Source organism: Anser anser, assembly GCF_964211835.1.
Source record: "Anser anser genome assembly, chromosome: 17".
In the NCBI taxonomy this organism is placed as follows: Eukaryota; Metazoa; Chordata; class Aves; order Anseriformes; family Anatidae; genus Anser; species Anser anser.
Window position 1 is genome coordinate 4,314,647 of NC_139738.1, and position 26,731 is coordinate 4,341,377.

Consider the following 26,731-nt stretch of genomic DNA (forward strand, 5'->3'; position numbering starts at 1 on the left):
GGAGTTCTAAGCAGCAACTGACCCACTCACAAGCCTTGAGCTACTACGTGAAGAATTACACAAGGTTTCTCTGAATTTTGAAACCTCTCCTGCTGGAAGCCTGATGCAAGCAGATCCTATCACTGGGCGATTCAAGTGCTTCTTGTTTTAAGGCAAAGCACAGCTGAAGCTTCGTCTGCGAAATTGGTGGGTGAAACCCAGCAACAGGAAAAAAAAAAAAAAGATTAAATGACAGTTTCCAAACTTCAAAAAGATTTAGGTTAGAAGACACTCCTGGATATCAGCCAGTTCAGCTGCCTATTTAAAGAAAGGCTAAGTTAAAACTAGATCAGGATGCTCACTTTTGTGCAGGCTCTTCTAATCAACCTTGCCCGTTTCTACACCACAGAATCATAAGTTATGTCTAGCTGAGTCTGCTCTGCTTACTCGGGTGAACTGGCATGCCAGAGAAAAATCTTAAAGCTATATATAAAGCACTATAGCAGTGGCTGCAGAACAAAAACAATTTCTCTCCTTTCTCCCAAAGCTGTTTGGATTTCTTACTACGAATCTTCAGGTACGGGAGGAAGTATCTTGCTTCTCCAAGTAGTTTTCCTGACTCGTAACCTAAAGGTTTTCCCTTTTTAAGATAACACATTTGATAAATTCAGTCTGATTTGTGTCCTACAATATGCAGATCCTGGCTTTTGGGTTAGTGTCAAATTTTCCAAACTACTGTTGATTATCTTATCTCCTACTGCAACACCTGGGGTATGCCAACAAGTTGGCCAGAAAAGGGTTCTAGACAGAGTCCCCACAATGCTTATTCAGCATTATCATACATTTCCTGTCACTTCCTTCTCCTCCCATCCTCAAACACCCCATAGGAAGCTAATCTCCCAAGTACAAAAACTGCTTAACAACCACCATTTGCCTTTAAAAAAAAAACAACACAGAGCAAAAACTTTCCTTATGAAATGCACTGATAGGACCCTAGGTAGGAGAGAGATTTACCGACTCCTTGCAGTGCTGCAGTAGGTGGTCCAGCTGGCAGTGGCACCCACAGTCCATCCGAGCTCCCGAGTGACCCCAGCTTCCCGATGCCGGGGCTGGTACACCGCAGGGTTGGTGAGCACGGGTCCCAGGGAGGTGCAAGCACCTGCTTCATAATTACGACTCGCTGCAAACTCCGACAGTTCCGGCTCTCTGATATAGCTGCGACTCCACCCCACCTCCTGCCACCACTCCTGCAGGCCAGCCTCGCTGCTAATAAAGACATGGGACAATACCTCTGCAGTGAGTCACGAGCTGTCTGAAAGAAAGCAGAACTAAGGGAAAAAGAAGAGGCAAACACTACCAGCTCCCTTATGTAAAACACAATAGGACGGGCAAAAATTGCACAAGATAGGTAAGCAGCAGATAAAGTGACAGGAATAAAGTAGTCCGAGCCTGCTGCATGCCTGACCCTCCTAATTTCAGCTCAGAGGAACAGTTTTTAGGGTTGCAGGCTTGGCCTTACTGCAGATGACAAGTGGAAAAGCAGTAGCTTTGTAGCCCCGGGATCACGTTGCAGACAGAAGCCAGATCTGCTCTCAGCATCTCCTTTCCACAAACCTCTCTGCACTCCAAGAAGTGCAAAAACTCTCACATATACCAGGGAAAATTGAGGCAGCAGTCCAGGTTATTACATTACCAAGACCTACAGGACAGCTGTGTCTGTCGGCCAAAATCACCTCATCCATCAAGAAATACAGACACAAATGCTGTAAAACACAGTGCAGTTAAGGATACTCTGAAGAAAATCTAGTAGTAACCATCTCCTCCCACACCTTAAGAAACATGACATTTAAAATCTACCACATCTCACCCAAATGAATCTTTATTTGCAGTTCTCACCGGGCCTGGCTAATCCCACTGGCTCATGCAATATTAAACCTTCACATCAAAACAAGATAAAGCCGTGGAATTAACACATACCTCACTTACTGAATTTTTCTACATACTGTGCAGTGGAACCCCTCTCACCCTATCCGCACGCAATACCGTAGACTTGTGCCTTCCTTCACAACAGAGGCAAACAATTCATTCTTTGCTTAAAGACAGACCTTACAGCAGCCTTCTGGTACCTAAAGGGGGCCTACAAGGAAGTTGGAGAGGGACCCTTTATCAGGGAGTGTAGTGATGGGGCAAAGGGTAACAGTTTTAATCTCGTAACAGGTAAGTTTAGATTAAATATTAGGAAGAAATTATTCACTCAGAGGGTGGTGAAGCACTAGAACAGGTTACCCAGAGAAGCTGTGGGTGCCCCGTCCCTGGCAGTGCCCAAGGCCAGGCTGGACGGTGCTTTGAGGAACCTGGTTTAGTTGGAGGGGTCCCTGCCCATGGGACTGGATGGGCTTTAAGGTTCCTTCCAAGCCAAACCACTCTGTGACTGATTACAGCTTCCCTTTGATTTCAATCTTTACATGAAGCAAAAAAGCTCACTGATTTCTGCCTTCTAGTATATCCTGTTCTTCCCCCCGCAAATAACGTTTAATGAAGCTTTCATTACCTTTCTTCCCCACCTCCTCTTTCCCAAACAAGCTCAGAGATGAGCAACAGCCACAGCTTAGCTTTGACTGCAACCTCTTCAAGGCAGTCCAGCCTCACCGGTCAGAAGAGCAGCTAGCAATTGTTACGAGAAGAGCAGATGCACCTTCGTGTTTCACTCATTAAACTTTCTGCATATTATCTGACTGCTTTCCTTTAAACAATGCTCCCCCCAAAGCTTATCTAACTTAAACAAAACCCTTACAAATTGAACCTCATCACCCAAAGGCTTAAGCAGAAGCACTGTTAACGGCAGAAGTGTTCTGTTAAACCTGCTCTGCAGTCATTTGTCAAATGCAATTAACATCGGTTCTCCCTGTCTAGCATCTTCGAGAAGGGCTTTAAGAAGTTGTCATTCTGGAGCTTACACAAACAGTTCACAGCTCTGCTAGCAGCTGTGTCAGCTCCCACATCTACATGAGCCGCATTAATCTCTGTGGAGACATGCCACAGAAGGTGTTCGATGGTGACTTGGACAAAATAGCTCTGTCCAACGCTGCCATAGCTCCTGGAAGCGAGGTTATTCCTTTCCCTAACTGGCTCCATTCTGCAGCAGCTAAGCATAGCAGGCTGTTCAGGGGTCTTGCTGATTCAGTACCGCAGGAGAAACCTGGGCAGAGTCCAGTGCACCGCAGCTCTCAGGACTGTACGCCACACCTAAGCATGTATGCATGAGTCATTAACCAAGCAGTGCACAAACATTAGCCATAGATCATAAACCTGGAGTCAACAGCCATCTGCAGCCCCATGTCTACCCCAGCACTGCCACGCAAAAAAGCCTGTGGCTTTACAGCCCAGATGGGCCTGGGAAAGACGAGGTTATTGAACCCAAGAACTTCCTGACCTGCCCCTCCTCTGCAATTCAATCTGCTGGGACAGAGGGGACACTGCCAGCATGATTCATAGCAGATTTTACTGTCACAGCAGTTCTGCCTTTTTTGCTTGTTAAGCTCCTCCTCTATCAGGATTTTGATGGATCTTTAAAGAAACTCCTTCTGGACTTGCCTTTTTACTTTCTTCAGGTCTAGGCAGGGATTTGTGTATCTTTGCCTCAGGGCAAGATGCTGAGTGTCAGAACAAGGTCTGCTGCCCGCACTGCTTCTCACCTTGCCCAGCCACATTAGGGAAATTCAGATTTTGATGAGCATGGCCAGTCAGCTTCTCACCACAACAGCCAGAGGACTCCAGAAGAGTCCCACGCACTGGCTGCTTTTGCCATCATCCTCTGTGCTGAGAGGTGTTCCCCACGCACCGCCAAAGCATGGGGGGCAGAGGGGAAGAAGATGTGAATTTCAGGATTATATTCAGCACATTTTCTGGCCCTCCCATCTGCACAAGCAGATGAGATGCATGCTGACACCAAGGCTGGTGAAAGGGCAGTTACCCTCAGCATGCTCCCCAGCAGCACATCCTCCCGCCCCACATTTCCTCCACCCAGGGCTTAAAGGCACTGAAGCAGTGCCAGACACTGCTCCTGCATCGAGCTTCGTCCTCAGGTGGCTTCTGAGATAAATATAGCCTGCATTTAGCAGCACTTGGCATGGACTATCTGGAATTAACACAGTTGCACTAAAGACCATCATCCCTTGTAAGACGCATGTCAATCATGAATGCACTGCAATGTTCTGTTCAAGGTATGAGTCTTGCATCTCAGCTGCTTCCCTTGTAAAGGAAATAACACCAGACACATATCACTAACAGAGAACACCTACAGAAAGACTCCAGTGAAAGATTCAGACTCACTTTTCAGCAATATATTGTCATTATTGTTGTTCAGCAGCAAAATTGTGTACAGTAATTCTTACCAAAGCCTTGTCTTGTTATCTGGGTAAAGGAATCTTGTTTCAGGCAGAAAATGGCTTCAGATAGACTGGGTTTAGTTTTGATGTCTGGTCACTGCTCCTACAACACATTCAAACGCAAATAGAAAAAAAGCACATAAACTAAAGGCTGGGATTAGAGCCCCACAGTTGTGTAAGCCCCTTCAGCTGAGTCTCTCTGGAAACAGACAATGGCTTGTGTGTTATTAATTTGTTTCCAGTAAGAGATGGTCTGTACCAGTCACTGGAAGATTACTGGTATTCTACCTTCCAAACTCAAGAAAAAAGTGATGTGCCTATATAATGGACTAGCAAGTTTCTTCATATACTCAAAAAGATCCCCAGTCACACAAGGAATCCTGCTGAGAAGTCTTCTCCATCCAGCTGTAGAGAGCAGATAGAAATAACCTTGTTTTAATACAAAGGAGGGTTGAAATCTCACCAAGAAAGCAGTTTTATTTCTCATTTAACCAATGCAAGAGTGAGTGCAAGGAAAAGATTTTTCAAAATCTATACTAAAAGCAAATTCTCTAGTTCCCCCATGCTTCAAAACAAGAAAATATGTGCTGTTTTTCTGGCCTGGCCTGTTGACATCCCATTCTCTTCTCATTGACAGTATGATCCTGTCACTTGCATTACAAGCTTGTCCATCCTCCATGATACAAAAGAGTTCAAAACAGAACAGAGTACTAGAGAACACAACTGGTCAGTTAGCAGCAATAGACAATTCATAAGCTATTGTTTCCAAATGAGTTTTATCAGAATAGATAAGGAGAGATTTTTCATAGTTTCAAACTCCCTACCTAAAGCCTATCTGTAGTTCTGTGTCTACACAGATATCTCTGTCAGACTAAGTGAAGAATGGTAAAGAGTCCCACAAACCCACAAAACTAGTTCTAGAGAATCTCCATCTGAAGTCAAAAGGACAAAGCAATAAGCATCCCTCGCATTTCTCCATCGAAGTCAGTGCAGTTTCCCAGGCAGTGCTTTTAACCTCATGTTACTGCTCCAACATCATTCATCCCTCAATTGTTCTTTTCCTTGGTGCCTCAGCTTTCTGAAGCTACTTGAAATAAGTGAACCAGCTTTCTCTTGCTGACAAGCCACTGAAATGACTAGAGTGAAGCGTGGCCACTAGAGCTCTCTGCACTCAGCATCCTTGGGTCAGGTGCAGAGACAGCAAGTGGCCGAGAGAAAAGGAGCCTCCTACTATCTATGAGTCCTTTGCCACTGCCCCATTTGGGATTTAGGCTGAGTAGGTCAATTCACAAAGCCAACACAGTTTCACAGTGCATGTGGCTTTGCTAGGCTTGAAGCAGAGCCCTAGATTCCCCCCCTCCCGAGATATATTATACTGCTCAACTACAAGCTCCTCAAGAAACAGGAGAGCTGCATGGATTATGTCTCACCAACATCCCCACCAGTACTGCCAGTGTCAGAGGGTTACAGGGACCAATCTGAAGCTCCCTGCAGTTGCCTGCCTGCGTATGTTAGTCTGCACGCAAACTAACTTTGCTGGGATGATTCATCTTTAACATTACTGGTTGCCAGTGTAAGAAGCAGAGCAGTCACTAGAAAAGAATGGCAATCATAACCAAATATTGCGTGTTTACTTTCAGGTCCTGAAAAATAATCCTTATCTCTAGTCTACTTAGGAAAAAAATTAAAAAGCACCTAACATAAAAGTTTTGAAGTCAATAATCACCCTCAGTAACACTCTCACTCAGTAAGTAGAAACTCCAAAACACTGGCATTTACAGCATAAAATATCAAAACAGACCGTAAGTACGTATGAGGGGCTAAGTCATTTACAAATTAATAAATTTTATATCATAGATGAAAAAGGAAAGCATGATCCTGTCTTCAAAATACAGAGGAAAACTTCATACCCATCCACCCCACCTAAGGTGCCCCTGGCAGGCAGAAGGGGAAAACACCAAACCCTGGAGCCCAGGTCTGGGCTGGTGCAGACGGGTGTGCTTTGAATTAGCTCTAATGGACCGGTACTGGCTTACCTCTGATCTGAAATGACTCCGTGTCTTCTTCACCTCTTACCTGAGCTAGCACTTTCAGACATGCATTCACCTCCCGTGTAACACAATCGCTACCTGGATACTGGACAACACCCTGGCAGTTCGCACAGACACCTGAAACCTCACGGTGAGCAGGTGAGGGATGCACAGGGCACCCAGGCACAGGTACAGCCCAGCTTCGCTTTGTCAGTGTTCAGGAGGCGTGAACAGGGAGGAACAAAATTAGACAGCAGAAGAGCTTTCTTCCCCCACATATTTATCCTTTCCGTTACAAAATGAATGGAGACAACCTTTTGAGCCAGGTAACAGCGCTGGAAATAGGACGGAGAGGACAGTTTGTGCTAAGTGGAAGGGACACAGCTGCCAGCACCTTGCAGACAGCAAAAATCACTTGCATAAAGCACTCGGCTTCCTTGTTCCCCCATGTAAGTGCTGGGCAAACCACAGGCAGCTCAAGCAGCTCGTCCCCCACAAACTCAGCTACCTTGCCACCTGGATGCAGAGGCCAGGCAACTTCCCAGACCCCCTGCGTGCTCATGCCTCACGTCCAGTCCCCTGCTTGCTATGGAGCATCCTCGGCTTCCCCTGCACAGCCGCAGCACGCAGGCAGCGCGAGCACACGGCTGCTTTTTGGGGTGCTGGATCTTCCTGTGGGATCCCTCAGACCCCAGGCACTCACCAGCATCCCCAGCTCCAACCTACGTGCCTGCAGGAAGGAAAGGGGCTATGGAAGGGGAAACAGGAGAAGTTAAAGGAAACACCCCCACACCCCGATAACAAAGCAGCGAGGGCATTTCCTGAAGGTGCTCCCACATAGCCCGAGGACCTCTGGACACTAAACTCAGATTATTTTTGCACAGACCACCACCACCACCTCCCCACCACCCCACACAGCCACAGGCAGGCTGCACCCAACAGCAGGCAGCCAGCACCGGAGGACAGACAGACAGACACAACGCACAAACAGACATCGGGCTGCGCTCACCTGAGGAAAGGAGACGGCCAGGAGGGCCGAGATGTAGCAGGGCACTGCTCTCCGGGCCTGCTGCAAGCTTTGGGGGCAGATCCGTGATCTGGGATCCTGTGATCACACAGCTAGAGGCAGGCTCAGGCCTGGACAAGCCCAGACAAGCCCCAAGGAAGCCTCTCCCCGAGCCTGCCCAGCCTCAGCAGCCCCACACGCTGCGGCAGGGCTCCACGGGACCAGGTGGGGCCTGGATCCCCCATCGCAGCATCGTCCATCGCCGCCAACACGGATCGCGCCCGTCGGCAGCGCTGCGAGGGCTGCATTTCATCTCTCTCTGGCGGAAGCCCACGTGAGGAAGAACGCAGGATTTCTCCGGGATTCTCCCTGGCAAAGGAATGTAACCCACAACTTCAGTCACGTCGGAGGCTCCAGTATTTGGGGAAAAAACACTGAGATGCGTGCTGCGGCAGCGACACCAGAAAGTCAGGTCTGAAGCACGCAAACCCAGCTGTCGGGGTCTGGAGGCTTTCCTCGTGCCAGCCCGCCCACCCCAAAATGTGTCCCCTCGCCCCCAGCACCGATTTGGGCACCAGCAGGGAGGCTGTGGAAGGAGGCCCGGGTACCTCGCTCCCTCTCCAGAGAAGCCCGTGCTGAGCACACACCTAATTAATAACGAGCCCTTCAGAGACAACCGCAGCAGCCTCCTCCCCTCTCACATAATGCAGATTTTTTTTTTTTTAAACTCTTCTTCATATCAGTGGGTGATCACATTTATTTTTCTGTATTAGTGAAGCTGCAGGGCCAGATCCTGATTTCAGGGCAGCACAAGCCCAGGAAGGCAGCAGGGCTGCTGCGAGCGACTCCGTCACTTATTCCCACCTTACTCAAACTACCAAGGTGAGCACTCTCAAATAAGAAACAACTGAACAGCCTCTTTTCCTTAGAAGGTGAGAGAGGAGAGCTCTTTTCAGCCCAGGAAATAACATTGCTTTTCCACCCACCACCCCTCACAACCACAGCTTTATTCTTCTGCAGAGGGAGATCTTCAGCGTGATTTTCCAGGGAGGCTAATAAATCTCCATGCAACACATAATAGCTTTACCAAGATGTATATAGCTATATATTCAAAAGAACACTACCTTGTTGATTTTATCCTGCTAAACACTGCTCAGAGGCACTCACATTCTCCCACTTCCTGATATTCAGAGCGATACAAAGGTGGGCTCATTTAGTACAATTTAGCAATATTTCAAGTCTCCAGTCCAAGATTCCCCCCCCAGCCACATCCTATAAAAATAGTTCAACTCCCTCAGCTGTAACTCACTGAGACAGAGCTACTGGAAACAAAAATCAAATTAGAAAGAGCTCAGTCACTAGAAATACAGTTTATAATATGATATACAGTATAAAAAATAGGTATAACTTGAAATTGTAATTAGAGGGTCTGGAGAAATTTACCTTCAACATACATTCTAGGTCAAAGAAAATGACAGGAGCAAGAAGGATGTTTTATGAGTCTATAAACGCTACCAAGATGAAGAAGGGAATTGTTCAGCTTTCAAAGAGAAAAGCCAGGCCACAAAGAATAGATCTAATAAGTCAAAGCACTAGGGTGACAAGGCAGACTTGGAAAGGGAGATGAGCAGGGGGGAAAAAAACATTTCATGACCACAAAAAAGAAAGAAGTCTTAAAAGGCCACACAATTACTGTGCTCACTATAACATTAGTGGAGCTTCTTGGTTTGGAGAAGTGTTTTGAACACTAAAAACATAGAACTATTTTAGATTTAAGATGATCTAGGGGAATTTCAGTGTCTGACCCAGCTGGGATATAACTTTGATATCCAAGTGATACCTACAGAGATCACTCATGATGCAAATTTGATTGTAATTAGATCTAATGACAAATGGAGCAATTATCTCTGAGATGTGTCATGCAGGCATTTGAAGTCTGAGCTTTTGTCAGGAGATTCAAAATTTGCTGTAGTTTTGAAGAAGCTGTAGACATGATTGTAGTTGCTCAAAAAAATGCAAAGGCTTTGAGATCTCAGAAGCATTCAGAGAAACAGTGTGCAGTGTCCTTAGCAAGCTAAACTAAAACTTCGTCAAGCTTAACTGAGCTACTACTTCCCCAACACTAGAGAATACAATGCTGCCCAGCCTCCTTGTCTGTATCTGAAAGTTAGGAAAAAAGATGGGAAGTTGCTTACTCTGAGAACAGAAGCAGGAATAAAGTTTAGAAAACAGGCTGCAGCCTAGACATTTACTACTGTCCCTTAGATTCATCAGAGCTCTCTTAGCTGGAGTGACAAGGATGGGAAAACACTTCTGTTCTGGGCGCAGGAAAAAGGATGAATGTAGAAGGAAAAGGAGGCTTCTGCCTGGATTACCAGAAACAACCAGTGTCTCATTTTTACCAAGGCTATGGTTTGCCAAAGCATGAAAAGTCTGTCATTACTTGCTGGCATATTCACAAACAGCAATTGACTGTATCCCCAACTTACGAAGTACTACAAACTCCTAAGCTTCCACCAGATATCAAGGGCCCCCACTCAGCAAGAGAGTCCAGCCAGGGCTGGTTTTGATAACCCAACCAACCAAAGGTTTAAAGAAGGGAACAATAACTAGGAAAATGAAAAGTGGCCTGAGGGAGCCGTGCTGCACAGAGACAGCCTGGACGAGTTTCTACCCTCGTGTGCATGAAGTGACTTTTCCCCATTCATTCTGTGTTCTGGATCCCCCCATCCCTTCAGAGCAGCCGTACACCCCTGCAGCACAACGCACAGCTGCTCGCCTGACTCGGGACACTCCCCAGCATGCAGGCTGCAGCTCGAGAGGAGCATCCCCAGGTGCACGTCTGTGGCTGTGCCAGCTCCACACTGCACATCAAGTCCTTTGGGTTGGTCTTATGGTAACACCACAGGTTAGGGCAGGCCTGGAAATTCTCTCTAAACATGAGGTTTGAGCCAAATGCTTAAGATTTGGCAAGCACAGGTGGGTATTCCTCTGACATACCCCAAGGAGATTACCGGCTGTAAATACACACCTATTCACAACTACTGCAGGGACAAGGGAATTCTGGGCACTGCCCAGACAGTTGAGACTTGATAGTTGAATGGAAAAATTAAACTGAACAACCTCATTAAAGGGCACATATCTGGAAGCCAACAATCCAAGGCTTCCCACAGGCATGCTGGCACCATGACTGAACAGTTTTTGAAGACAGACTGGCACCCTGCCACACAAGGGGCGACTGCTGCCTCTACACCACGTGAGCCGTCACCACTTCAGAACCGTGATTACACCTAAAGTTCATTAAGGATGGGTCTCGCTGATGAAAGCTCTCCAGAGCACAGGAAAAGCAACTAACAGCTGAGCTATTCTTGCTGCAGTTTCAGCCCTGCTTATTCTTGTTGAGAGTGGATCCCTTCCATCCTCAAACTCCAGGGAAGTATGATCTGAATGTGGATTTGTTTAAACTCATATTTTGCCTTCAGTTATCCTTGATCACAGTATCATGCATTAATTAAAAACTGGTATTGTGTACAGACGTTGGCAGTAGGTTTTAATGCCAGGTGAGAAAAATATACATGTACAGGGAAGTTACTTACCCTCTCTGCTGAGTGCCAGCTTGTTGATCTCCGTCCTACATCCGAGACATCATAGTGCACCATATTACCACTTCACCTACCAAGGGTAAAACAATATCATCAGATAGTGTGGAGGATTACAGCAATTTCAGTGTATCCTTTAAAGTCCCAACCGCTCCCCATCCATTCCCACCAACAGTACCACTATGGAGACAGATCCACAGACACTGACGCAAATTGTCTGTCACAAGTCACTAATATGTGATTTCTCTCCCCTTAAATAAACATCACTAACATATAGGTGGCAAATTCCTTGAGAAAGAGATAAAAGAATCCAGACTTTCCCCAGATTATGTGTTTCCAGGTCTCCTTTGCAAGAGCAGCTGAGCAGTGCGGGCGAGTGCAGCTGTCCACTTGTGCCAAGCAGAGAAACCAGCTTCCTTAATTGCAGCAGAGGCCTGGGAATGGACATAAATAGTCTATATAAAGCAGCATTTATTGTATTCACAGCTGTATTTGTTATATAAAGAGTTTGTGCCTACTCAACAAGCCCTTTGGCCTCATCTCATGAGCATTTCCCAGAGGCTAAGTGAAACATGGCTAAGCATAGCCAGAGGTCTTCATACAAACCTGACAAACCTCAATAACCTGTTTTACATCTTACTTTGGGGAAATAGCTTGGTTGGAGTCTAAGTCAGGAACCTTCAGCAGCAAGTAAGTGTGGAAGGCATCTAACTAGAGTCATATGTTTGAACAAGTTCCCTCAGCTTAGCTCGCCACGCTTCAGAGCTGCGTTAGCTGCCTGTGTGCACAGGCTCCAAGCCTGCGTTCACAGGAGTTACCAATGAGTGTCAGCTCAGAGAGGGAGTGCGAGCCTGAGTCAGGTGCCTCTTATTTGCCATAGTCTGCAAGTACAAAGGCACTTTTCGTCTATCATCTGAACTTGAAGTGAGACAACTAGAGTCTAAGCATGTCATTACTTCACTCTTGCAGTGATCTCACTGCTAAAGTTACTACCTAGGCAGCTAGATGGATAAGGGCTGGAGACTAAGACACATTAACCACCTGGAACTTGAACACAAGCCAAAGCAGTTCTCAGGCTGCCAGAGCAATGCAAGCTGTCATGGACTCACTGTCTTGAAAACTCAGAAGTCCAGCTCTCCTCAGCTCCTTTGCAGATAACTTCTCCGTAAGCTGTCTTCTAGTAAGGCTGCCACAGACGCACACGCCTGTATATGCATACTTTGTAGAGGCTAATTATAGCTAATGAGATGGGGACAAAGTCCCTTCAGTTGCATAGGCATAAATCCAGAGCGAAGTGAGTGGCATCAGTGAGCATGCTGCCACTCAGCAAGCGTGCTGCAGGCACAGCCCCCACCACTACCCTTGAAACACTGCGAATGTGAAGTCTACTTTAAGCTGAGGAAACATTTAGTAACCCTTTCAATCTACAAAGAGCATCTGTTGGGGATGTTAGAGGTCTGTTCAAAGTGAAGCTGTCTGCTACACTGCAGCACAAAGCTAAGTTAGCATGGCAGAAAAAGCATGGGGGTAGCACAATGATCGGTTCTACTTAGACCATCACATTTCTTGCAGGCTTAAAGAAACCTTTCCCACAAGCCATCACATACACTTCCCATCCCCATACCTTTATACCTTTTTGCAGAATGACAGCTAAAAAAACAAACAAACAAACAAACAAACACTACAGAAACTACATTCAGGATTAGGAAGACCTGGGTCCTTCCTGTGGCTGCAGAATTGCTAATTCAGATTTACAATATGAATAACTGCATGGAAAAAGCAATAGTTTAGCAACCCAATCACTGCTTACCGGTGCAGAGACAGAAAAGAGGATAAAGTAGGTGACCAGAGACTGCATTTTACAAGGGTTTGGAGATAAAGCAAGGCTGGGAGAACTTGGTGCAGTTTAAGGAACACTTAGAAGTCTCCAGTGGGGATCACATGTACCTACACACTGGATACATTCCCATGTCCTGTGCATAAAAACACATTCTTATTTGCCATTCATTGAAGAATGGAGTGGAAAACAAACCAGATGAAAAGCTTGGAGAGCTAACAGTGAGTCTGACATAAGAAGCAAACATCCCAATCAGCTGGTTACTGAGTGGAGAAGGGCAGCCCCTAAAGAGGTCAGTGCTCTGCTTTTCCCCCTTCTAGCACTCAGGCCATCCCTGCTTTTCTGTCACCCTGAGAGCATCACGTCCAGCCACAGTTTTGCTGTAAGTTTTAAGTTCACGTTCCAGGTCTCTGCAAGTTTTAGCTGTATACCAACAGACAAAAACATGCCAGCAACTGTCGAGTTCTCAGTACTTTCAGGGCTAGTAAGTATTTTCTTAAAAGACTAAGTTATGCAGAAAACGAACACAACTTCCAGCTACTGCCCTGGAACAAAGCCATCACGAAACAACTTAAGTCTTCAGAGCAGAGGAAAAAAGTCACACAGAATAAATACACCTGCTAACTCTGGGTTTTCTCTTGCCTCACATTTAAGGAGAAAGTAACAAAACAAGCTGCTGGAGCTCTGGCAAGAAGAACAGAAAAGCCATGAGGAGGCAGGAGCCTGCAGAGCTCAGCGAATCTTCCCAAGCCCTGCGTGGCTGGCGGGGTGTCCTGGCTGGCAGCACTCTGGCTGTGCTCATGGTTCCACAATTGCCAGAGGCGCTGGGTTTGAAGAGACGAGCAGCCAATGAAGGTGGTGGAGAGAAATATATCTATAGATATCTCAGCATTCATTTGTGCAGGCATATTTTGCCTAAGAGGGGAGAAAGATAATATTTGAGATTTCTTTTTGAATAAACACCTCGCAGATAGTCTAATACCAACCACCACTGCAAGCCACGTGCCAATTAGCCTTCCCCATCAGTGTGCAGCAGCTCAGGCCCATTCCAGCCATGCACTGTCTCATTATATAGCTAAAAACCTATTTAGACATCACCAGGAGCATCATCTCCCAGAGGCTCCTGGTCTCCAAGGATGCCGGTAAACTCTCCCCCAGCACATTTTGTGGGTAATTAGGCCTCGCAACAGCCTGTGAACATTTCCCTTTTTTGGCAGAAACAGGAAACGGAGGCAGAGCGCTTAGCAGAAGGAACTGTACTAATTCAAGCACAGAGCAAGGGATGAAGTTCCGGGCCACTGAGCATTCCCAGTGACGACTGAAGCATCTGACCTCTCAAGCTCCCCATCCACCCCGGCAGACTCATTGGCCTTGCTCAGACATGTACCAGCTGCAAGATAAGCATTTTCCTCTAAGATTCTTTCTCTCCCTCCCGAACTAAAGCAAGGACACACGCACACACCAGCTCGCCATATGCTGCACATGGCAAGGCATGCAGAAATAAGTGCCAGGTGCAGGTACACCTCAACGCACTGACATGGTTTGCATCTTCCCTGTTAGAAAGGACTTGTACCAGATGGACTGAGATGCTGAAGCTCCCAGCCAGGCAAAAGACCAGTGTTGAAGCACTTTGACATATTCTACTTTTCTGCAATGCAAAATCCTGTCCCTGCAGACTCAGAAGAGAAAGCTACAGAGGACGCAGCCACGTTACTCCTCTGAGAAGCAGACAACTCTTCAAACAGCCTCTAATCTCCTCCAGGACCATCTCCCCTCCCCAGTGTTGCACCCACGCACAAGGGCAGGGCCTGGATGGCTCAGGGATCCTGCACGATAGCTGGTGGAGCAAATGAAGAGCAGCAAGCCAGGGTCGCAGCAATAGAATTAAAAAATGCAGGATGCCAAAAGGCAGACTTTTGTCCTAAAGTCATGAGAGCAGAGGTGCAAGAAACTGAAGTTATTCAGTCAGCTCCCTTGGACAGGGTTAGAGCTAACTGCAGGCCGCTGAGTTCATTAGTATTTCCTCCACTTTCTCAGTGTACACATCGATATCTGACTTACCTCCCTCAGAAAAGGAGGAGAGTAGGGTTTCCATCAATCTCCTGCGTGCCTTTGCCTCTTAAAGAGATGGAAGACGCTTCCAAATTCACTCATTCAATTAATCTTTCCAAAGGCACAGACCAAGCCTGAGCTTTTGCTCTGTCAAACATCCTACAGGGACTGAATTAAGAGCAGTAGCTGAGGTGAAGGACGGAGCTTGCTGGTAGGATTAGCCGGAGCAATTACAGGTAGCAAATCCCTGCTATTCAAAGGCTTTATCGTTAAGCAGCAAGAGAAATGCCTTTCTCAGTGAGTGATTTTTTTTTTCTTTTTTAATTAGACGAAGGCTGACTGAGCTCAGAGCAGCTGATGGCTGCATGCCTGTGACTCGGTGTGCTGCTGCCTCCCTCTGCCGGGGACAGGCAGCCAGCAGCCCCCGAGATGTCACCACGTCCTGGGGACAGGGCGCCCTGCCCTCCTCCAGCAATGTCCTCCAGCAGGGTCCCTGCAGGCACCAGGGGCACAGGGCTGCAGCAGGATGGGTGCAGATGCAAGAGTCCTTCAGAGGCAGCGGGGAGAAGCTCACCACTTCTTTCCTATCAGTACACAGGTCGAGACAATGGGTCACTTATCCCAAGCAGTTCAACAGTGGGCTTTTTGCCATCAGTTTTTCTTTTCTCCCCCTTTTTAAGATAACCAGATCGCGGGTATTCATTATTTTCTTGCATGCCTCAGAACTGTAGAGCCAATGAAGCTTCCAGCCAGGAAGGGTCCAGTTCAGGTGCCTGGCACACACAGCTGCCTAAGGAGGGAAGCCCATGCAGCAGCAGCAGCAAGGATCTGCCTTCGCACACAGGGAACAAACAGCACAGGTTCAAACAGCACAGTGAAAACAGACAGCTCTTCAGCCTCGCCACACTTCCTCTATCGCTGCTGCAGCCCTGTGATTCCTCTTGACACAACTGCCACAGAAGAAATGCTTTTCCTAATCAATCCTGCTCCAAATTCCCCTCCCATTCCTGCCGAGTGAAAAGCAGCTCTGAACCCATTCAGACAGCACTGCACACAGCAGTCATCGAGACCAGAACTGCAGCAAAGCTTTGGAAAGCATGCAAGCAGAGGTCTCCCCATCCTCCTGGCTGCTGCTGCAGCCCCTCAGGACATAAAGAGCCCTGCTTTAAATCAAGCTGCACAGGCACACGAATGCCAATGCCATGTTCACAGTTCAAGTGGCTGTTTTTAGATATCGTGCCACGCAAGTTGTTTAGACAACAAACACACCAACACTGCCAGTAACCGGGCTCTGCATTAATAGCTTTGTTACCAGAAGCACTCATCACATGTAAAGCTGAGTAAGTGTCTTAAAATAAAGAGCCTGAAAATAAACATCAGCTAAGCGTTAATATCGTGAATGCTACCTACCAGCAGAAACACATTCATCCTGTGATGTGTTCAACTCGGGTGTTGTACAGGAACAATCAGAATTAGCAAAATTTACCACTGCAAGTTTTCTCACAGCTCGGGTCTCCTCCAAGCTTTGCTTTTCCCATGATAAAAAAGTTCACTTGCACTGCCAGAAACTCCACACAAGGTCATCTAAGCAAATGTCCCCCCGCCTCTACCGTATTATGAGCATAGTATAAGGAGTTAAGCCCTTACCACACTCTCTTGCAACTCCTTCCAGAGCAAGGTGGCCGAACACTGCTCAGCTAGCAGGTTATGCTGCCGAGGGGTCCAGCGTGGAAGCAGCAATGTAGGACATCTCACATCTCCTTCGGGAGCACTTCAGAGCCCTCGTCAGACAGCAGCCAGCCAACAGAGCGTTGGGGTCTTCTTCCACCCTTGGGTTGCTGCTCCGGGTGCAATTCTCCTAAGAGGGGCAGAACAGATCATTTGGTAGCATGGCCTGCAGGCTCCCACCTCCCCTGCAGCAGCCATATATTTGTTGGGGTGGGGTGGGGAGGGTCTGAAAAAAGCTATTACCACTTGAAGAGATTCAGTCCCTAGCAGATACGACGCATGAATTGCCATTTATCTTGCTGTTTGTCTCGGTGCAGTCCAGACACCCTGCGCATGCTGCAGCAACACTAGTCCAAATATCACCTGCACTGCATCAGCAGTTATCCGTTCCCCTGCTCCACACTCATTCTCCATCAGCACTGCTGCTACGTAACGCGCCACATCCGTCACTTCGGTCCCCAGAACCTTGTAACAGCCTGGCTCAGGCAGTCGCGGAGCAGATGCTGCAGTGGTGGCTCGTCACCCAAGTTCAGTTCACCTACTGGAGCCTTGCTGCTCCCTCATCCCGGCTGTTACCCGAATTGTGAAAATAAAAGCCCCGGGACATGCCTACAGGCAGGACCATCCCTCGTTGCAATTGAAGGACATCCAGGGAAAGGACACTGCATCCTGCTCAGACACAGGGCAACGGACTTGGCCAACTCAATTGCTAAATGACTGCGAGGGGAGCAGAGGACAGGGGTTGGCTGTCACAGTGCTGGCAGCAGCATCTTTCAGTCCTCCCACCCCCCCTTCCCTGCAATGTCCTTCGCTGAAGAGTTTTCAGATAGGGCTTTTGCTGCAGTGCATCAAAGAGCGGGTGACTTGCCAGCAAACCACCAAGTGCTCCCTCCTCTCCGCTTCTCCCCCAGCTACCCAGGGCCCTGGAGCTGATCCTCAGTAACTGGAGACTGACAGACTGCCTCGCCTGTCCATAGGACCGAGCCTCCAAGGAGGAGCTGGTCTCATTTGCACCACCCCTCCTTTAAACCAGGTGTACACAAGGATCCTGCTCGGTTTTACCCTCGGTATGCCGTAACCTCATTTACGCAGCTTCTCTGCAGAGCACTTTTGCCCTGAGGGATGCTGATCTTACTGGCTCTGTAAGAAGGCCTCAAGCTAGGAGCATGTCCTGTTACGCACCCCGAGGTCCATCCCCTCAAGGCTGTGACCCGCTGTTCTAACTTACAAGCTTGTCCACAGCCCAGGTTAATCCAGAGAGAGGTCTCAGTGCCCAGCCTCCTCCTGCCCTCCAGCTCAAGGACATTTGCTCCAAGCCCCTCTTTGCCTGGAGCCACGCAAACGTTGCTCTGAAGCACAGCAAGCACTCTCAAGCTCCTCCAGAAACTGCTCAAAGGAGACACAGGCTCCTGCTGCATGCCCTGCCGCTGACAGCACTGCTGCAGTAGCACAGCAGTGACTTCTACCAAAAAAAGTGTGTTCATCACTATCTGTAAAGTTGCAGCCGGGCATCCCCTGGGAGCAGGGATGTGTGAGGAAGCATTTCTGAGCCTGGGAGCTCCACAGGAGCCAAAGCAGCACTTTGGGGACGACCCCAGCCAGGAACTTTCCCCCTGTTCTGACAGTGACCTTCAAAGCTGAAGATGTCTCTCCACTTAATCCCCCCCCTTTTAATCAAAGTGTATTTAATCAGCTGACTCCCCATCTTTTAACAAAGGTATTGACAAGTTATGACTGGTGCTAAATTACAATCCATGTATTTTAGGCCTCAAATTTTTCACCAACAATTCAAGGTCAACAGCTCATTCAAGGCCAATTCCATGCTTCTCTTGAATATAATATGCTCTCAACTGAGTTTTATGGGGCAGGGACCTTATTTTTTTCCACAGGATTCAATACAAACACTGCTGAGCCAAATGAAGGGCATCTTCAATAAGTACAACCTTTCTCGATTTTGATCTTAATACAAGGACAGAGTACTTTCTGTTCATCACACGTAAGCTTTTAAGATGAGGTAAGCTTTGCCCTCAGTTTATAAACAGTTACTTGCAGCAGAATATTGATGCAAATTAAAACCCATTTAGATTTGCCAAATTTCAGTTCTTGCTCACTCAGCAGCAGGGACTCTTCCTTCTCAAAAGATCAGTTGTCTGAAAAGCAGGGGAAAGGCACAAGGAGGGCAGCCGAATGGCAAGCCTGCTGCAGCTCTGATCTCGTAGCATAATTAGAAATTCTAAGGGTTTAGCTGGAAAAATTGCATCTTAAGGACATTTATGCCCAGGCACAGAAGTAGAGGAAAAACCATTAAGATTCCTGGCACATGGGAATTCTTGTGTTCACATGTCAGCTGGGGATGGGCAGAAAGCAATTTACAGCAGCTGGTAAGGCTTTTTAATACACTGGTGCATCACATTGCACAACGGAGACAGCCAACACTTCCCTCCGCCCCCTGCATTCCCCATCGCTCCGGGTTCTGCAGTGCAAGAGCCAACTGGAAGAATCTGCAGAGGTTTTGCAAGCAGCAGCCTCTCTCCCTTGCCCCACTCCAAGCCTTTCAGGTCAGTGGGAAAATGGGCAGAAGTGCTTGACACAGTTATTTGGGAAGGGCAAGTGTATCTCCCATATTCCTCACCGAAACCAGCATCACCAGTGGCTCTCCAGTTGGGGTCCTGCAGCAATTATTAAATCCCCCTTAGTAACATACAGCGGGCCCTTCCTCACAACACTTCTGTTTCTTCGCTCCAACCCAGACCTCTTGGAAGGCAATAATTTACAGCAAGTTTGCTGCAGTGCCACACAATACCTGGGAAGTATATCATTAATTAGGGGGCCCGGGGAAGAAGCACATACAGCTTGGAAATAGGCAACATTTGTACTATACTGCATTTAACTTAAGGCACCATCAAGAGCGAGAGTTAAAAAGTAGACATTTCCAATTATTTAAATGATGTGTGCTTTCTGCAGTGGGGCACCACTCAGAACCCATGACCTTCTCCTCCAAAAATACCTGCTGTCATTTGACTCAGCCTTTAACTATTGTGATACCAGCCACTGCAAATAGATAGTGGGGAATCGGTATCCACAAGCAAACCATCATTTAAGTCCCACTCATTAAGCATGTAGTAGAGCAGAGCAATCCGATGCTCCAGTAGCAAAGCTGGCCTTAACCACAAAGAATTTGGTATGACAGATCTTTATGCAAGCTCATGAGCCCTAAGAGCAAGCACTGGGAATAATCTTCCTTACATTTTATAATGCCAGTACTTTCTCAAAGCTCTTCATGCTACTATAAAGACACCTCTAGCAGTGGCAAATACCCCAGGCAGCCCAAAATGTGAAAACCCATTCCAGCATCAACATGGCAGTCAAAAAAAATTGAGCTGCTTTCCAGAAGAGAGACCAGCATTAAAGGAGGAAAGCAACCAAGGCAGTCTTTCACTAGCTGCAGCTGAGTTCAGATTTCCAGAAGCACAATCTAGACACTGAGTCAGGCTTTTCACTACATTGACTTGTTATAGTCATTCTTTTTAGGTATCTATCCTGTGCTATGCCAATAGCAACCCAGCATAAGTCTAGGGTGGTGCTCGAGGTGCTGTGAGCTCCAGATAAGACTTACTGTGTGCTGAGGATCCCTCCCCAGGCACATAAAGCAAAAGCTGCTGGAGCAGCATAGGATGTAGTAGGACAGAGCATCAAGCACATCCCCCTTCCTTTCCCCTCCTCTTGGTTCATCTTTTGCAACTTCTCCTCCCATTGCTCAGCACCGAAGGTTCTTTGCCCTTAACTTGCTTTTGGCAGCATGCAATCAGTTACACTTCACCTGAATAGAAGCACCGGTAGGATGGCACTTCAGTACAGGGACTCCTACTTGAAAGGCACAAGCCTCAATTTGGCTCATTTTTGTCCCCTATGATCACTCTTATTTTCTATATCTGGTACAGTTATCGTGCTAAGTTTGCAAGGAATCAATGCAAGCCCTTCCAATAGGCTCTTGTGCCTGGCAGTCTTTCTTGACTTCCAGAAAGCCAAACTCCAGAAAATTTAGCTGCGTGCCTGCAGTTCTCATGCTTTTGTCACTTGTACCAGCCCTGGTGAAGCCTGTTCTCCTGTTCAGTTCCAGAGCACTTCACTGTTTTTTAAGCAGCAGTTTTAAAGGCAGAGAATGATTTGATTTTTTGCCATCTGCCCTCACAGTGCCCATATTTTGGAACACCCCATCACTCATTATCCCTTGGCAATTTACACCAAGCCTGATGTTAGCTCAGCTATTTTGGTTTTGGTCCCATTCTACCAATTTGAGTGGTCCTTTATAAATGCCAAACTTATGCATAAGTACTTTGAAAACGAAGTGAAGTCTCTTTGCTCATTAATGTGATGACATAAGGAAAACAAGCAACAGCCTTAGCAGGGTGCAAAAAGTCCCTGCATCGCAGCCATTTGAGGCTTTCTGTTACTTTAGAGCTTGATTTACATCATGCAAAGTTAAAGGCTTGGTCCTTACGTCATCTGTGACTCTTCTTGGGTCTTCAGGACCGAGGCCAGAGAGCTCTGACAGAAGATCTGCAGGTTTCATTGAATATAAAAAAGCCTCTGCAGCTGAGGGTGGCGAGGGGCTCGCCTCTACCACCACCTTGCGTTGCGTGACCTTGAGAGATCGAGCTCTGGTCCCAGCTTCCCTCCTCTGCGACGAGGGCAACGCTCACCTTTCCTACTGACCTGGCTGACTTTTCCCAGTCCTTGTGCAAGCACAAGATAAAAAACCCACCCCAGTTATAGATCTAATCAACATAAACATACATGACTACTCAAACAGAACCGCAGACACCAGTAATTGCCTCTGCCCCAGTGGGGACAAGAACACCCCTCCTGTTGTCAGGAGACATCGCTAAAAAAAAGGGGAAGTCAAATATTTGGCCATTCCAGACCCAGCTAATGTCATCCAGCAGCATGAAGGATCTGACTCGGGCTGAGCAGCTTCCCCCCAACGCAGGGCACGAGCTGAAATCCGGACCTACAGGGACTTCAGCCCCGCTGACTTCACTGCTATTTCGACAGATTCGGCAATTGCACAAACTGCAGTCTTTCCCCCTTGCCCCATTCATTCATTCAGTTACCAAGCCTGCGGAGCGGGCAGGAAGGCACATTTCGGTTAAAGACGTGTGTTTTCATACAAGGAAAAGCCAAGTTGCCACCAAACGTTTGCATCCAGGTGAATTTTCGTGCCTCACGGCTGCACAATCACAGCCCGCACCGCTAACGAGCAGCGTCGGGGCCTCCAAAAAATAAAAATAAAAATAAAAAAACACAAGTTCCGCTCGGGTAGGGAGAGTAAAGGCTGCACCGAGCCTCCCCCGTCGGACTCCGGGAGGCCGTGGGAAGGCGATAGCGCCCGCGGGCTCGGGAGCGCGCATCCCGGGGGCGCGCAGGGGGAGCTGGGGGGGGGGGGGGAGGCTGCGGGGAGGCGAGGCCCGAGCTCGGACACCCCCAAACCCCCCCCCAGGAGGCCGGGGGAGGCCGCGGTCGAGGCCGGGCTCCGCAGGAGGCTAAAAGCGGAGAGCGCAGCGCCCTTAAAGCCGCAGGGTTTCATTTCTCCGCCGGCCTCCCCGGGAGGCTCCCCCAAAGGTCTTGGGGGGGAGGGGGGTGGCGGTGGGGTGCTGGGGTGGTTTGGGGAGCGCTGAGAGGGGTGGGGGGTGCTGGAGGGGGGCTGCAGAAGTTTCCCTTGCCGAGGCACTGCACCAGCAGCAGCAGCAGGTCGGCGCGTCCTGATGCGCTCCTGCAAAGGCTCTGCAGCTCAGCACAGGGCTCGGACTGCAGCACAACTGCACCAGCCCGGCGGCACGAGAGCCCAGCACCTGCCTGGAACAGCTTTCAGGAGAGAGGATGCAAAAACGCAGCTCCCGGCGAGGTATTTCAGGGGGGTCGGTTTGCCTTTTTTGCCCCCCCCCTTCTCGTTATCATTTAAAAAAACGGATCAAAAAAGACTTGGTTCTGATTCAGCCTCCCTCCTCATGCAGGTCCCAGGGAGAATTAAAAAGGCAGAAAGGACACAAACTGGATGAAGTTTAATTAGCAAATCACCCACCAGAAGTTGGACTTCTTTTCATCTTTTATCAATTATAAAAGACAGCCCTGCGGGGGGGGGGGTGGGGGGAAGGACCACAGCCTCCCTTTAAAATGCTTCCTTCCTAAAAAAAGCATGCAGAGAACAAGCTTCCATTAAAGCAGGCTAGGAAACCCTCCCTCCCTCAGAAGTTGCCTCTCTTACCCCAAATCCACTCTGCAGAGCTCTGCTTGCTCAGAGATGAAGTGCTGCCTGGAGCAGCAAAAGTTGCAGACTGCTTCTCCTGCGCGGGAGGCAGGACCTGGCATAAGTAGTGTCAGACGGGTCCTTGCGCTGAAGTGATGCCGGGGGAGCCCAGAGCTGCTCAGACAGGCAGGGAAAAAAAGGGGGGAGGGGATGGGGAGTTCAAAAATCTTAAATCCCTGACACTGCAAGAACCCTGATCCTATAGGATCGTGTCTGAAAAGCAAGCGCTCGCTCTCGGCGCAGCCTTGTTTCCCGACAAGGTGGAGGCTGAGCCGTTTGATTGCCTGCTGGGTTTTCTCACCTGGTGATGCTACTCTTAGCAAGGGAAGAAATGAAAAGCAAGTCAGACATCTGCAGAAGCCTCCCTAACAGGCTCTGCTCCCACCTAAACCAGCCTAAATTTGGGGGGCAGGCTGGAACTTGCTCACAAGTCAGCACACCTGCTCAGGCAAACACAAGCTGGAGAGATGCAGGGAGAACACACCTGAACTGGGATCAGTAAGGACAGGAGATGTCAAAACACAGGGAGAAATCTCACTCTCCTTGGTATTGCATTGGAAAAAAGCACACACCGTACACAAACATTAAACTAGTCTGATTTTCTTCCTGAGACACAGGACAGTGCAAAGCCTGATCCAAAGACCTACCGCTAACTTCAGCAAAGCCACGCTGCCTTCAGCCAGCTCAGGCCCAGGAAAGGTTTTTGCCCTGTGTACAAGAGGCATTTAATTCCTGCCTCTTACTGCTTTGACTGATTGCAGTTCCTCCCTCAACTACTCCCCTGATGAAGCCAGCAGAGGAGTACATCCAATGGAGCTGCACAGACCCCTGCTTCACAGCGGATCCAGCCCCCTGCTTTCATTGCAGAGACTCAATGAGTTGCAGAGACAAGACGCACTGCTCCATTCTCCTCTGTTGCTTGGATGGGAAAGTCAGCCCTGTAGCTCAAAAGAAACAGTGTCCAGAGAAGAGACTTCACTTTGCATCCTGGAGGTACCAGTTATAGTGATTTCTGGTTCTGCTATTCCAGGCTCCAGTGTTTAGTGAGACAGAGAAAATCCAAGCTCAAGGTTATTGCAGGATTTTGCTGGGGGACACAACTAAACCAGGTGGCATTTGTAATACGTGGGCATGAGCCCTACATCAAGCTGGCCCTGGAACCAACAGTTGCAGACTGATAGTTTTGAAACATGTTAATTTTTCATCCACATACTCCAATGTACCACAGCAGAATGCCAAGTGTACATCAGGGTCAAACTAAATATATTGTTGCCTTTTGATACCACCCTTGAAAGCTTTTGGATCAAGTTTTCAGATACGCTGATTATTTGCATCCAAAAGAGTCCTGGCACTGACTGAAAAGCCTTTCCCTTCCCTTTCACCATCACTGCTCTTCCATTTGGAGATTAGTTTTGGACTGGGCCACTTACACCTGCCTATCAGTTGCATAACCCAAAAGCACAGGGTACCTGTGCTTTGCCAGGTGAGACGTACTGCACGCAGATGGAGATTCGCATCCAGCACGCTAAGAGTCATTGAGCCCTAGGATTCAGGGGACTGGGTCCCATTCCACTTCTTATACCGCCAGCATAAAGCAACATGCTCAGTACTCCTGGGTTTACAGCAGAAGGGCAAAGAGACAACGCTGGCTGCTCAGCCTGGTATTCGTAGTTACTTATGCCTTGCTATCAGTATTTACTACTGCATGGCAGAGTTGGCATTAACAGGGAGGAGATCCTGAGTGTAAAGAAGCCCAAGAAAGGCCTTCAGAGAGACCCAAGGGAAAGCTAAAACCAGCAGCAAGAGCCTCCCCTGACTGTCCAACTCTTTTACTGAAATTTTACATGGCACTGCCAAGGCTTTGAAAGTATTGATTTACTGAAGCATTTCACAATACTTCAAGGCCACTCACTCTGCAAGCCAGAAACACATAGTTAATCTGTAGTGGATAAGATGAGAGAAAGCACAGCTCTAATGAAATAAAGCTCCAATTGCGAGATGCCAAGGAATGCACCAAACAGCATACATCATCCCAAACCCTGCACCAATTTTCTGCTGCAACACAGCCCATTAATAGAACCATGGTTGTGCATTTTGGTGCATTTCACTTCGGTACGGGAGGACAAAGATGTCATAATCAAGAAGGATTTCGCTGTTAAACTTTATCAATCCTAATCTACTCGTAACGTTGCATTCAGATAAGAGCATAGGGGTATCTTTTAGACTTTGCTTTCCCATGCAGCTTTCAGATACTCAGAGACAACCTTTGGCTTTCCTCAGCCGTATTCCTGCAGCTCAGCTGTTCTGAGTGCAGCAGTGCTGGGCTGATCAGCATTTTGACATGCAGTGCAGCACAGCTCCCCTGCTGTACTGTGCTATCAGATGCTGCCTGGGCCACTACTCGTATTAGACCGTAAAAGTAGTTCATAGATAGCAGGGTTTTCTTGCCTTGATTAAACTGCTTCCAAAGCCTCCTGGGTGGGAGAAATATCCCTACTGCTATGGTTAGGCCTGTGTCACTCAGTAAGAAATCGATACAAGAGGGGACACTGGTGTAAGTGTTGGGCTGTGCTAAGCTCTGCCTAGACTAGGAAGCCTCCATGCAGGTAGAGGTTTCTTCTCATAAGAGATGAGCTACTTTTATAATACTCTTTTTGCAATTTTTTTTTTTAAACTGACACAATGTTGAATACTAATTAGTCAGGAAACTGATTACCAGCACAATTATATCCATTACTGATTTCAGAAGGTCAGTGTCTAAGTCTTTATCAACTACTCAATATTTACTTCAGTTACCTTAACTATTAAATCCTAACCAAGTACGTTTTGGGGATCTTTGGCAGCCCAACGATTACAGTGCTCTCCACGTGCCAGTCATCTGTCCGTGTTTTACATCACAAGCCACAAAGTGTCATTTCTCTGCCACTCAGCCCTGACGAGTCTGGAGAACACCAGCAGACAGCAGACAAAGCATTGCCACAGCACAGCCAGGTCTTCAGATGTTCGGAGTTTCAGGAAGCACCCCAGAAGCTCTCAGGGACAGCAGACACCCAGTGCTTCTTTCTGAAGTACATTCACCCATTAGGATACAGACCCAAAACCACTAGGGCTCTGAATCACAAGGAAAGATGTTTACTCTTACCACCTAGCACAGAAAGGAGGGAATCATTTCATCAGTAAGCTTCCTTTGTCCATTTTAGCAGACAGATTTTAGTCCATCTTCCCCTTTGATGCCTGCAACAATAGGAATCTGTAGTGATTGTAAGATATTTTTTGGAACTCAGACAGCAGATTGAAAGGTAGTCCTTTAGTTAAAGCACAAACACATCCTTGGGAGCCACGGAGGAAGTTGTCTACTACCGAAAGCTCTAAGTGAAACTGCCTCACTTCCTCTGTCCTCATGCACAAGAGGAAGTTAATACCCGCCTACGTTACAATGAAAAAAAAAAAAAAAGTTTAGGCTATAAATTCAGATCTCCATTTCCCTCCTCATTTAGCTCAAGACCAAACAGGGGACTGAAGGCAGCTTGTCCCAGCGCAGGGATTCCTGGGGAAGCTGCCAGCACTTTTTCATCTGATGGCCAAGGTGATGAGAGCATCACTTTGTCAGAACAAAAGGCAGCAAGTAGGCACAGCTTGACTGATCGATCAGCTCGGTTCCAACTCACTTAGAGCATTTGGTGGAGATGAGCTCTCCCCATCCCCACCCCTGACTCTTTTCCCCTTGCCTCGGCTACTGTGGAGCACTCCTATTGCAGTTACATCCTGGCTGCTGAGGGATGCAGACCGCATCTTCGCTGCAGCA

At 47.8% G+C, this 26,731-nt stretch overlaps 1 long non-coding RNA gene across 1 annotated transcript; it reads right to left on the minus strand.

Moving 5' to 3' along the window:
- Positions 1–4,778: 4,778 nt before the first annotated feature.
- Positions 4,779–26,731, minus strand: LOC310883112. The gene is made up of 5 exons (XR_014573331.1): positions 22,885–26,731; positions 16,539–16,749; positions 11,000–11,436; positions 7,407–7,772; positions 4,779–6,732 (listed from the first exon to the last, which is right to left on the minus strand). It is a non-coding gene; the product is annotated as an uncharacterized lncRNA (long non-coding RNA).